General features: G+C 42.2%; 1 pseudogene; it reads left to right on the forward strand.

The window, feature by feature from the left end:
- Positions 1 to 7,518: 7,518 nt before the first annotated feature.
- On the forward strand, positions 7,519 to 8,383 carry LOC115873238 (annotated as a pseudogene).
- Positions 8,384 to 10,717: the final 2,334 nt, after the last annotated feature.

Here is a 10,717-nt window from a genome sequence, read left to right on the forward strand (position 1 = left end):
TAAAAAAAGAAATCACACAATTTTTATTCTGAAAACATTTCAAATTTTAAAAACTTACAATGCTAACACCTAGCAATTCTGTCTTACATAGTATGGTATAATTTTAAAAACAAAGACATTAACATAGACAGAATACTACTCACTAAGCTATATTCCATTTGCATTTCTTCAGTTTTCTTTTAATGTCTTTTTCTGTGATCCAAGTCAGGCTACTACACTGCATTTAGTCAAGTCTCCTTTGTTTCCTCTAATCTGGGACAATTCCTCAAGTCTTTCCTTTGCATTCATGACCTTGACCTTTTTTGACCTTGGCCTTTTGGAATGTCACCAACCAGCTGTTTTGTAGATGGTCTGACCAGATGTTTTCTCATCCTCCTTCTTATCGTCCATTCCTTTCCTTCTTAAAACTTCTCGAATGTTTGACATTACTGTTTATTCATTCACTTGTTGAAGAACATCTGTTTCTAGGATTTTAGGATCAATCACTGAAAAAAAAGATGCCGTAAATATCATACGTGTATGTTTAACTACTTTCCAAAGGGGCCATGCTCTTTGGCATTCCCATCAGCAACATATGGCACGCCAGTTGCTACGCATCTTCTTCAAACGTGTTACTGCCAGCTCTTCAGTCCGCTTTTCTCTTTTCTTCTTGCCATTCTAAAAGGTCTGTACTGGGGTATCACTGTACTTAATGTGCATTCCCCTAGTGACTAATCAAGGCGTCCTTGTTAATACTATCAGGTAAGCACTGGACCTGGTTAACTGTAATGTTCAAACCCACCTGCCGCTCGCTCGGGGAGAAAAATGAAAATGAGGCTGTCTGCTCCCACAAAGATGTCCAGCCATGGAAACCCTTCATAAGGCCACCAGGAGTTGGAATAGACCCAGCAGCAGTGGCGGGATGATAAAAATGTTGAGTAACTCTTCATATACTTATTTTCCAACCAAATATCTCTTTTGGTGAGATACATTTTTGCCCATTAAAAAATAGTTGCTTGTTTTCTTATTGTTGAGCCTTAAGAGTTCTTTTGTATATTCTTTTTTTTTTAAGTTTCTTAATTGGGCTTAATACATAGATCCATCCAATCATTCCATATTTTAATCACATCTAGCAGAATTGTACATTTGATACTACAATCCGTTTCCAAACATTCTTTTTCTATATGGACCCCTTGGCATCATACAAGTCCTTTTTCAGATATATGATTTACAAATGGATTCTCTTGGTTTGTGGCTGGTCTTTTTAGTCTCTTAATGTCTTTTACAGAGGAAAAAATCTTTTACTTTCATAAAGTTTCACCTTTAAGTCAATACTTCATTTTGAGATAATATTGAACAAAGTCTGAGGTATATATCAAAGTTCTCTTTCTTTTCTTTTTTGTTTATGGACTTCCAATTATTCCATCACATTTTTTTTGGGGGGGGGGCATGCTGAGATACTATTGTTTCTCTATTGTACCTTTGTGAAAAATCAGTTGACTATATTTGTTGGGTCTTCCAGTTTCTGTGCCTTTCTAATGGAATATGAAATAGAAAATCAGCTTGTTTGTATGCTTGCTGAGATTTTAAAATATACTTTATTTTTCCTAACATTTTTTTGGACATATAACCCACATATCCTACAAGTCAATAGTTCCATCACATCAAAAAGAGTTGTACAATCATTACCACAATCAGTTTCAGAACATTTTCTTCAATCTTGAAGTCATGGAGTTATTAACTCCCCATTTCCCACCAACCTCCCTGTCATACCCCCAAGGAACCATTAACCTAGTTACTGTCTATATATTTACCTATCCTGGATTTCATATACAGAAAAGCATTAAGAAACAAACAAACAATAACAATGAAAATAACAAGAATAGCAAAGTAAAACATAAAACCTCAATTGAAAAAGAGTAGAAAATATTAAATATTGGCAGTGAAGCCAAGAGGAATTACCGAAGCCCGAATGAAGGCCAAACATGATAGTTGGACAAGAGGAAAGTAAAAGGAAATAGAAGAAAGAACTAGGAAGCAAAGGACATTTATAGAGGCCTAAATACAGGCATATATATATGTAAATACATTTATATATAACGATAGGAGAATAGATCTATGTACATATATTTATTTGTTAAGTATTAAGTATAATTTATTTGTTAAGTATTAGGATGGACATTGGGCCTCCACTCAAGTACTCCCTCAACCCAAGAACACTTTGTTCTACTAACCTTGCACTCTGTGATCCTCACCTTCTGGACAAGATCACTGAAGACAAACTGGGTGTAAAAGCAAATGTGGTGAAGAAAACTGATGGTGAAAGCTGTCAAAAGATATAGCATCTGGGTTCTTAAAGGTTTGAAGATATGCAAGCGGCCATCTAGCTGAGAAGCAGCAAAGCCCACATGGAAGATGCACACCAGCCTGTGTGATCATGAGGTATCAATGGGATCAGGTATCAGGCATCAAAGACACCCCCCCACCCCAAAATCATATTGAGATGAATGAGAGGGAGGGGAGAGTGGAGATCCAAAGCCCATCTGTAGTCAACTGGACATCTTCTTACAGAAGGGTCATAAGGAAGAGACAAGCCAGTCAGGGCGCAGTTTAGCACTGACGAAACACACAACTTTCCTCTAGTTCTTTAATGCTTCCCCCCACCCCTATTATGACCCCAATTCTACCTTACAAATCCTGCTAGACCAGAGCATGTACACCGGTACAGATAAGAGCTCCAAACACAGGGTATCCAGGACAGACAACCTCCCCTTAGGACCAGTAATGAAAGTAGTGATAGTAGAAGGGTAAGGGATGGGGTTCAAGTAAGAGGGGACCAATCACAATGATCAATATATAGCCCCCTCCCAGGGGGACGGACAACAGAAAAGTGGGTGAAGGGAGAAAGCAGTCGGTCTAAGACATGAAAAAATAAAATAATAATTTCTTAATTATCAAGGGTTCATGAGGGATGGAGGGGAAAATGAGGAGCTGATACCAAGGGCTCAAGTAGAAAGAAAATGATGATGGCAACAAATGTACAAATGTGCATGATACAATGGATATATGTATGGATTGTGATAAGAGCTGTAAGAGCCCCCAGTAAAATGATTTTTTAAGAAGCACAGCTATTATTATTGAGCATTTATTGACTTATTGGGTTTTCTATTAGGTCTGGTTTCTAGAGATCTTTCATTCATATATTTTTAAAAGTTTTTGTTATTCCTGTTGTTAACAAGTACACAAATAATACATGAATAATAATAAAGAGCTTATACTGTAAAAAAAGAAAGTATTAAAAACTAGAACAAATTTAAATGGATCATAAGGAAAATCAAATGATAGGGTGCTAAATTTTAACCTAACAGTATCTGCAACAATTCATTTTTCAATGCATTAGCAAGGTGATTCAAGTACCTGGTCAAAGGGCTTAATACACGTGCATTTCCCTTTCACTTATTTAAAAAAACTGAAACAGCTTTAAATGGGTGTAAAGGGAGATCAAATGATGAGATTAAATTTTGAACTACGTCTGCCATAATCGATTTTACAATGATCTCTGCCTGATAATAGGGCTATTTGCATCCCTCAAATGTGACCGGGAGGGGATTCACCAGAGGCTAAATCCATTTTGGGCTTCCACTGTCATCCAAAACCTTCTGCAAACCAGGTGTTTACAATGTAAACTCATGCCATTCCCTCCTTTAGATTTGGATTATATTAGTTACCATCCTTGAAACACACAGGCCTGTGCCTCTCCCATGTGAACTTAGTTGATGCTTTACTTAGATGGCTACCTGTTTGAAAACAAGCTTTTAAGACCACAGACGCTATTTTTTTCTGATGGTCGCTGAGATTTTGATAGAATTGCTTTGAGTCTTCTGATCAAATTGGGTAGAATTGACATCGTAACCATATTGAGTCCTTCAGTTCATGAACATCATTTAAATTACATCGTCTTTAATTTTTCTCACCAGTTTTAAACATACTGATGCTGCATGAAACTTGTTATAGCTATGCTCACTGCCATTGAGTCAATGCTGACTCATAGCGACCCCTCGGGGTTTCTGGGACAGTAACTATACTGGAGTAGAAAGTCCCGTCTTTCTCCTGCAGAGCTGCTAGTGATTTCGAATTGCTGACCATGTGGATTGCAGCCCAACTTGGTAACCACTACAACACCAGGGCTCCAGGTTATATGTATACATGTTAAGCATTTCATTTCTTTTGGTGCATTATCAAGGTTATTTTGTTTCTGTTTTTATTCCAGTCATTCACTGTTGGTATAAAGGCATGTTACTGGCTTTTGCATAATGACATTGTATCCCACAAACTTGCTCACATCCTGATTTTAGGAACATATTTGTATATTCTTTGGAATTTTCTATGTAGATAATGATTGAATACCCAAATAGGTTTATTTGGTAAATACTGACAAACTGAATTGGAAAGATCCAGGAAAGCCAAAGTTACAGTAATTGACGCTATGAAATTTGCATATGGATCGATGTATAGGTGGGGTCTGGAGACAGATACATAGTCCATTGATTTTTGACAAAGATATAGCCTCATTCCATGTCTAAAAGGAGAGTCTATTTTATCAGACGGTGCTAGTAAAACTGAACATAGCTTGTTGCTGGCACGTCAGTTTGGACTCATAGTGCCCCCCCTCAGTCCCTCCCACACGTGCAGGGGAGAAACTAACTGTCCCGTGGCATTCTGAAGACTGACCTTTTGAAAGATCACCCAGCCTGTCAGAAGAGTTGCCTCCGGGTGGATTCAAAGCACCTGCCTTTTGATGAATGAGCACAAGCTTAACTGTTTCTGCCACCATGGACTCCACCTGGCTGGTGATTGCAGTCCAGGTGGTTTGGGTTCATAGCCACCTTACAGGACAGAGTTGAACGGCCCCATGAGGAGTTCAAGGCTGTACATCCTTACCGAAGCAGATTGCCTCATCTTTCTCTTACGGAGCAGCTGGTGGGTGCAAATCACTGTCTTTTCTATCACAGCCAATTGCTTAACCACTGAGCCACCATGGCTCCTCCCCTAACTGCATGTCCACCTGAAAATCTGATCGCTCTGGCTGTGGACTAGAGAAAGGACTGCAGGACTCGAGGCCCAGGGAAGGAGCATCAACTGGAAGGCTTCCCACCAGGAGAAACATGGTAACATAGTCTTTAATCTGCTAAGTCCACTTGTAGGAATTTATTTTATTTTACTTATACATTTAGGAAAGGTCATGTTCACAAACCTATTCATTAGAGCATTATTTGTAGGAACAAGTAAATTGAAAACATCCCAAATGCCTATCAATAGGACACAAGTTAAATACATTAGAGCTTATTTCTAGAATATAATTGTTTAAAGAATAAAAGAGCTCCACCCTGGTAGTGTAGGAGGCCTGCTGGTACAGTGGTTATGCATCGGTTTGCTAACTGCAAGGTCAGCAGTTCAAAACCCCCAGCTGCTCCATGGAAGAAAGTCAAGGCTGTCTACATCCATAAATAGTTATAGTCCCTGTGAAACTCACAGGGTGGGTTCTATCATGTCTGATAGACTCCTATGAGTTGGAATTGACTCAATGGCAGTGACTTTGGCTTGGTTTGGGCCCTGGTGGCATAGTGGTTATGTGTTGGACTGCTAACAGCAATGTCAGCAGTTTGAAACCACCAGCTGCTCCGCAGGAGAAAGCAGAGGCTTTACACTCCCATAAAAACTGACAGTTTTGGAAACCTACAGGGGCAGTGCTACCCTGTCCTATAAGGACTCGATGGCAGTGAGATTGAGGTCTTTTAAAAAAGGCTATTTATGGAATGAGCACCAGAATATATTGTTTGTTTAAGAAAATGAGGGTTGGAGGAAATACAGTGAACCCTGTAAGAGCTGGCACCCCACTGGACTGCCTTGCTCACAAGTTTTTTGCCTTCACCCAGGCACAGTCTGACCACTCTTTCTATGCTTGGTGTTAATGGAAAATATCTGCGTTCCTCTGTCAAGTTGCTGCCTTACCCTGGCTTTGGCTTTGCAGCTTTTACTGTATTGGACTACCTCTCCAAAGACACATAAGGAATGGTTTATATCAGTTCCTAGGGCGAGAGAAGCAGACTAAGAGACTGGGGTGGGCTTGGGGGCGAGAGGAGGGAGACTTACTTTTCACACTATACTGTTCTAGTTATGCCTTTTGAGTTTGGGGTTTTTGTACCTATGTTTTGCCAATGAAATACTAAAACTCAACATTGCATTTTAAAATAAAGAAATGATAGTAGTTAGGACTAAGGTGATGGTAGTGAAGAGAAAGGAAAATATTAGGATGACAAGAGTATTAATATAAGCAGTGATTATAAAGAATTTAACATGGGGCTGTCAGAGAAGCTAGAGTCTGGGATGGTTGCTAGGTTTCTTGGTTTACAAGTCTATGGTGAAGTCAGGAAGATCAAATTTGATGTGTAAGAACAAGAAACAGCAGTGGTGCTTATAGGAAGGTGGTAAGCAAGTGGGGTATGCAAGACTGGGAAGCACTCATGAACATGGCTTTGAGCATACTGAGTTTAAGGAGCTCTGGTGGTACCATAACACAAGTAAGTGTTCAGTGGCTGACTGAAAGGTTGGCAGTTCCGCCCACAGCGATTTTATGGATGAACCATCTGGTGATCCAGCCCTATAAAGATAACAGCCTAGAAAACCCTATGGGGCAAGTCTACACTGTTCTATGGGGCTGCTATGGGTTGGGATCAACGCAAATGACACCCAACACAACACGCTGAATTTGTAAAATCTAAGACATGATGATGATAGTCAATGTTATAGGGGGCAATTCTGGAGCTCAGAGAAAAGGTCCAGGCTGAAGATGGAAAAGTGGAGCGTTCATGTGAACAGAAGAGAAGTAGAGGCAAAGAAAGGGACCCTGGTGGTGCTGTGGGGGTAAGCATCAGGCTGCTAACCACCAGGTGGACAGTTCAAACCCACTAGCCACTCTACAGAAGCAAGGTGAGGCTGTCTGCTCCCATAAATATTTAGTGTTGGCCACCCTACGGAACAATTCTACTCTGTTTTACAGGGTCACTATGAGTCAGAGTCAACTCAACATCTGTGGGTGTTCAGAGGGGGACAAGAGGCCCTGGTGGTGCAATGGTTAAGTGCTCAGCTGCTAAGCTAGAGGTTAGTGGTTCAAACACAACAGCTACTGAGAGAGAAAAGATTTAGAGATCTGCTCCATAAAGATTTTAGCCTAGGAAACTTTATAGGTCAGGTGTACTCTGTCATCGAGAGAGACTTTGAGTTGGACTTGAGTGGACAGCACACCATAAGAGTCAAGGCAGAGGTCCAAACCACTCCTGACCGAGGGCAGGTTCATTTGGTGGAGACCTCTGACCAGGACACCCCCTCTTGCCCCCCAATTCCCCCAGGCTGCTCTCCTCTGGCCCTCGAGTCCCTTTCTCCTTAGGCCTTTCAGACCTGAGGACCTCACATTGTGGGTTGAGGTGCAAGTAGGCAAGGAGGTGCAGGGAAGGTAGTTTCTGCTGAACAGCCAGAATCATGATCTCAATCAAAGGGGGAGTGACCACAACTGATGCTCAGAAGCAGCTACATTGGCTGAGCGTCTTGATGGAACAAGAGTCTAGATGTCAGCCAAAGGTTTTCTACTTGAGACACATTGAGTCTGCTCATGAGCATGGCCTCAGATTGCAAGGTCTCAGACTGCAAGGCTAAGGGCCTTGGAAGGAAATGATCTTCTTCGTCTACCTCTGTTCTTGGGCTTTGAAGTCCAAGTTCCAGCTGTAAATTTACCAGACAGGTTTCTGTCCCAAATCAAAGTACCACTCAAGCACCTTGGGTGTGTTGGACTAAGCTGCTTCTACTTGGCCGTAAAATCTGCAGAGGAATAGAGGAATGTGGTAAGTGATTTGATCTGTGTCAGCCAGTGTCATCGGCTCACAGTTTCAGACTTGCTGAGAATGAAAATGTGTTTGGAGAAATTGAAAAGTTAACACTGCTGGTGCAGCTCTTCAGTTTCTACAACTCTATTACTTGCTCATCAGTAGAACTTACCATTTGGAAAGAGAAGTAGTCCTGATTGACTAAAGGCTCAACTGCAGGATCACATTTTCTATAGTAAAGCCCCCCGCGTTGGCAATCTCCCTCATCGCAATGGCGAGCCAAGCCCAGAAGTGTATACAGTTAACAGGAGTAGAATGTCTTCAGAAACATCCCAAGATGATGGGAGAGATTGGACCGGCTGGCAAGAACTCACATCCAAGTGTTTGACTCTGCCCAAAGCAAGTGTTCCAGACTAAACGTTCAGGAATGAAAATGGATTGTTTCCAGGTGGATCACAAGGCAATTAAAGGGCCATTATTACAGGATAGCCCACCTTCCCCAAATTCCTGAAACAGTTCCTTAAAATTGATCAGTAAAATTGATCACAGAGCTGTTTTTGTTCTCCGTATAGGAAAAACACTTTTTAAAAAATCAGAATTTTATTTGAATGGCTTATCTCCAAACATGTGTGGGACCCTCCCAGTGTTCTTTTGTCTCAAGTTGGACTATTTTCATCCTGTAGTCTCACATTATTTTATGCTACCATGCTATGGAACTTGGTGGATAGGAATTGATGATGGTAATGCCTTAGCTATGCCCTATAACATTTTTTAAGTTTGATTGACACATAGTTCACATATCATAGAGTTCAGCAGTTTAAAGTATTGAAAACCGTTGTACGATAATCAGTACATTCAATTTTAGAACATTTTCCTCTTCCTTGTCATTATCATTAGCTCCTTGTCTCTCCACCCTGTATCTCCTCTGCCATAACCCCAAGAAACTGTTAGTCCAGTTACTGTTTTCATAGATTTACCTATCCTGAATTTCAAAAAGAGAAAAACAGACAAAACCAAAAATGAAACAAAACAGATAACAAAAAAACCCCTCAATAACAATTAAAAAAATTCATAGGAAAAGAAAACACATTCTAAAATGGGAAAATTAAAATCAGAATTTTTACAAAGTCAACAAAATGAAGTTGGAAATAACAAAGGCATTTATATATACAAGGCATAATACGATAAGAATAAGGCATTTTCCAATCTCTAATATGTATATAAACTTTTAACTTAAATTATATATATATTTAAAAAAAGCCAGGTGAAGGAGCCCTAATGGTTAAACGTTCAACTTCTAACTGAAAAGGCAGCAGTTCTAAGCCACCCAGCAGCTGTGCCGGTCAGAGCCCTGGCAATGTGCTCCCTTAACGACCGGAGCCTGGAAAGCACTACAGCGCGGCTGTGCTCTGTCCCATGGGTTGCTATGAGTTTAAATGGACTCCGTGGACTGGCGTTACACCGCAGCTGAGGCAGGGTACAGATGAGATGGCTTACAAGAAGATAGGCCCAACTGAAGAATTTAATGCTAGAAAAATTCTAAATGAGTAAGTCAAGACCAGTCCCAGTCATTAAATGAAACAAAACTGCTATGGAAATCCCTGTAGAAATATTTCATGCACCAGTGCTACTTCTGATTGTGCTCCCAAAGATCAATCATTGCTAAAATGGATGTTTCAGTCGCTGAGTTGCAAAGACCTGCTGTGTTGCTGTTGCTTGCTGCCAGGGGCTTGGCTCCAATTCATAATGCCCCAGGCACCATTGAACAAAGTCCCATGGCAGCCCGCCCCACAATTGGTGGTGGATAATAGCACTGTGATCAATAGAGTTTTCATCAGCTAATTTTTGGAATTATAGCCAGGCCTTTCTGCCTAGCCCATTATAGTCCGGAAGCTCTGCTGAAACCTGCTCAGCAGCATAGCCATGCCCCAGCGTCCACAGACAGACAGGCGGTGGCTAAATCAAACCGCAGTGTCCCTCACGAACGGTGGGATTCTACCACCACGCCATCACTGACCCCCTTTTAAACCAGGTAACAGTCGGCCATCTTTTTAAAGAACTACACGTATGGGATCAGATGGATAACAGCAACTTGTAAGTTTAGAAAGGAACCGGAAGGGGTAGAGGGGTTCCGTCAAAGAGGAGGAGGCGCTCAGGAAAGAAGGTGAGAATGCATGTCCCACCTGAGGTGTGTCCATCAGTGTCAGCGAGCGGAACACGTCGAAACGGTGGAGTTGCTTTGCAGATTCTCAACAGGTAGAGGACAAAGAAAATTAAAGGGAGAAACAGAGCCCCTAAGACGGCAGATACACAGATCTCCTCGAGTCGTGTCTGCACGTATTTTAAGCACGTGATGGCGTTCTGGGGGCACAAAGCTCCGTGGCTCGAACTCACCAGCAGCCCTTCGAGCGAAAGCTGGGCAGCCTGCTTCTGTCCAGTCTGACAGCCGAGGAAACCATGGGGCGCTTCTACTCGGTCCCACGGGGGCTAGGAGTCCGAACGAACTCCACAGTCATGAGGGGTGGGGGTATTTCAGCGCTGACAAGCTGAGGAACGCGCGTGCGCGCGCGGGGCGTGGTGCGGAAGTGGCAGACCCCTCGGCCTGTCCTCGAGGTCACGGCGGCAAGGCCCGCAGAGACGCCTCTGTCGCACAGCCCGAGGCTCGTGGGCACGCTGACTTCACAGGTGCGCCCAGAGACCGGCAAAAGTGGCTCCGCCCAAGCAACACGACGGGCCCTGGATTTCACAGGCTTTCCGGAAGCTGTGGCCCGAGTTCACCCCTCAGTTTCCGGAAGCCGTGGCCCGAGTTCACCCCTCAGTTTCCGGAAGCCGTGGCCCGAGTTCACCCCTCAGTTTCC

The sequence above is a fragment of the Echinops telfairi genome, unplaced genomic scaffold (genome assembly GCF_000313985.2).
Source record: "Echinops telfairi isolate 266 unplaced genomic scaffold, ASM31398v2 ScPeMD7_7467;HRSCAF=8505_1, whole genome shotgun sequence".
Taxonomy (NCBI): Eukaryota; Metazoa; Chordata; class Mammalia; order Afrosoricida; family Tenrecidae; genus Echinops; species Echinops telfairi.